Here is a 3,586-nt window from a genome sequence, read left to right on the forward strand (position 1 = left end):
TTTTGCTTCTTTGTATGTATGATAAATTTTACTTTTCATGCTTTGAGCTACCATTTTTTTGTTGACGCATTTCACTTCTTCTGTTCTGGTATCTTTGAAAGGAACAATCTTTGTCATAAACGTATAGCCCATTGCGTCTTCTTCTGGTAGCAGTTCACTCCAATCGAAACCTTCGTCATCATGAATAACAGCAAGTGCTCTTGATTTTTCTTTGGGGTTATCTTCTAGTTGCTTCATTCTGGGCGGTTCAGATTTGTTTTGATGATAGATTGCTCTTTTGTAATAATCCTCTCTGAATGGATTTGCCGTATCATCTGCATATACATTTCGACATTCACGTTTAAAATGTCCCTTTTGTTTACATTTAAAACACATGACTTTCAATTTATCAAACCCGAGCTTTGTGGAAGGTCCGCCAATAGAATGTTTGCCTGTAATCTCCATGAACCTTTGAGCTCTCCTGACCGCACTAGCCATACACCACCTGATATCGATCAACTCCATCTCTTCTGGGTCGATCTGGTCATAGTCCTCCTTGGTGAGATTAGTGTTTCCAATCTTGCCCGCAACAAGGCTCTCGTATGATTCTAGGACAGATGCTAAAAACACCATTTGCTGCTTTGCGAATTCTTCACTGAAATTTTGAGCATTCTTTAGATCCACAACAATGTTACATTGAAACAGATTCTTTGGAACTGATTGACTTGAAGTAGTTGAAGATGAACCACCATGAAATCCACTGCTTGAGCTTTCTTGATTTGACGTGTTAGAACTTTCAGCTGAGAAAGCTGTCTTAGGGGACACAGTCTTCGGAATCATACTTCTTCGGTAATAGAGCTCCACATTCTGCTGGTATGAGGAATGATTGACTTTTTTTGATTTCTTGATCTCAAGTCCATGACTCTCCAATCTTTCAATTAACAAATCAACCGTCAGATCCTCCGACTTTATCGTGTTCTTCAGCATCAAAACAAAATACTGCCAGTCTTTCTCATCCGGTAGCGAGTCAAACAGTTTGTCAACCAATTCTTCTTGAGTATATATGATTCCATGTCTTGAAAGTTCCATCTTCAAATGCCCGAATCTTTCAATCATTTTTGACACAGATTCATTTTTCAAACATCCAAACAAATCAAATTCTTTTCTTAACAACTTCTTTCTGTTTTTAACTATCTCGGCACTACCTACACATTTCACTCTCAGTTTTTCCCATAGATCTTTCGAATTTGTATACTCAATCAACGATATTATGTCATCTCTCACGGACTGATGAAGCAAAGCAATGCACTTTTGTTCAGCGGCAAAACTTTCTACTTCAGTATCGGCTATATTTTCATAATCCGATCTTCCCATATTGAAACCGTTCTTCATGCTCTTCCAACTTGGATACGCAAAAGCTTTTAACCATTCTTCAAATCTTTTAGCCCATCTATTGTATTCTTCAATTGCCATTAGCTTGGGAGGTTTGTTGTATGTGCCATATGAACTTTCTACACTCAAAGCATCAGAAAGGGTTTTTCTTTGCACTTTGACTTGGAGCATTTTCATTCGTGTTGTTTGATGTATCATCTCCTGTGCTTCCCGTGAAAGCAAAAATGTCACTAAACGGATTCATAAACTCATCCATCTTCAAGTACCTGAAATACTCAACAAACACTTAGAAAAATTTTGGATTTTAACAAAAACAGTTTCAAACGAAATCAGTTCACGCGAAATGACTTTCACACGAAATGAGATTTTCACACGAAATACACTTTGGTACGAAATGAGTGTTGTTTTCGTATGAAATGAAGTTCCAAGTTGATTTCGTGCGAAATAGAGTCTGATTTCGTACGAAATGAGGTCACAGACTTGATTTCGTACGAAATGAAGGATAATCTGCTAATTTCGTGTGAAATAAAGAACAATATGCTGGTTTCGTGCGAAATCACTTGATTTCGTACGAAATAGGGTTCACAGAAATGATTTCGTGAGAAATAGAAGCTGACTATTTCGTGCGAAATAAGGATGACATCAGCATGTCGGCCACCATTTTGTCAAATTGATCCGGATTTTGTTCGAATTTTGGTCCAATTCTTTCAAGGATTCGTTAAAACTGTGTTTTATGTAATATATGTGAAATTCAATCCATTTTGACTGTTAAATCTCGTTTAATTTTGAAAAGAATGAGTAGAAATGAGAAATTCCGATGAAATCAAGCTGAATTGGTATGAACTCTTCTTCCTGAGCTCTGATACCACTTGTTGGATCGTCGTGAGACCCGAGTGAGTCAATCAGAAGAGTTTATCATCAATATCAAAGGTGGAATCAGTGATATCGACGTAATTACTGCTTGATTCTCCCTAATTATCTTCCTTTTATTGATTTTAAAGCTTTTATAGATCGTTTGACAAACCGGCAGCACCTCGGCTCTGAAATCGGAAAGTTACAAATGAACCAGCAACTCAGGTATATATAGGTCAGGTATTTCGCACGAACATGCTCAAGCAAAATACTCATTTCGTACGAAATAACATTACTATTTCGTGCGAAATAGCTAAACTTCATTTCGTACGAAATAGCATTACTATTTCGTGCGAAATAGCCTTTACACATACAAGACCTGATTTCTAACCTGCTGAGCACTGGCTTATCCTATCTAGACACAAGACTCTATAAAGACGAAGTTAACAGACATTAGTGCACCAACACCAACAACTTCGAACTTCGGCCGCATTTGATACAAATGCTCCAAAACTCCGCAACCTTCCACGGGCTTGCGGACGAAGATCCCCATTTACATATTATTAACTTCTTGGAAATATGCGATACTTTTCGGATCAATGGAGCATCAAATGACGCCATCCGCCTTCGAATGTTTCCATTTTCACTAAAAGACCGAGCTAAGGCTTGGCTTAATACCCTCCCAGTTGGTTCGGTAAACACCTGGGATGAACTAGCCCAAACGTTTTTATATTCGCAAGAGGACGGGGAATCCTTATATGAAACTTGGGAAAGGTTCAAGGAGCTACTAAGAAAGTGTCCTCATCATGGTCTTGCGGTATGGCAACAAGTATCCACTTTCTATAATGGGTTGTTGCCACACACAAGACAAACACTTGACTCTAGCTCCGGGGAACTTTTAGGTAATCGTCGCCCAAATGAAATTTATAATCAAATTGAGGAAATTGCTCAAATCAATTTTCAGTGGCACACTCCCCGAGGCACAAAATCTATTACCCCGGGCGCCCATAAGGTTGATGAAAGCACCTCCTTGCAAGCCCAAATCGAGGCCCTTTCTTCAAAAATCAAAAAGTTAGAAATAGCAAAAACGGCCTCGGCTATGGTTTGTGAAGGGTGTGGTGGGCCACGTGAAAATCAGAGTTGTATGATAGAAATGGATAATCAAACAGAAACGGTAAACTACATTGATCATAGACCTAGGGCGTCGGGTCCTCCAACGGGTACCTACAACCAAGGATGGCGTAACCACCCTAACCTTGGTTGGAGAGAACCAGGCAATAGTAGCAACCAACAAAATTAAACCAATGAACAAACTTTCAACAACTAAGAAACGAGTCACAAAATTTCTCTCAACAACAACAAG

The 3,586-nt window shown here is 38.9% G+C and overlaps 1 pseudogene; it reads right to left on the bottom strand.

Moving 5' to 3' along the window:
- Positions 1 to 2,937: 2,937 nt before the first annotated feature.
- Positions 2,938 to 3,036, bottom strand: LOC118481591 (annotated as a pseudogene).
- Between the last annotated feature and the right edge of the window lie 550 nt (positions 3,037 to 3,586).

The sequence above is a fragment of the Helianthus annuus genome, chromosome 8 (genome assembly GCF_002127325.2).
Source record: "Helianthus annuus cultivar XRQ/B chromosome 8, HanXRQr2.0-SUNRISE, whole genome shotgun sequence".
Lineage (NCBI taxonomy): Eukaryota > Viridiplantae > Streptophyta > Magnoliopsida > Asterales > Asteraceae > Helianthus > Helianthus annuus.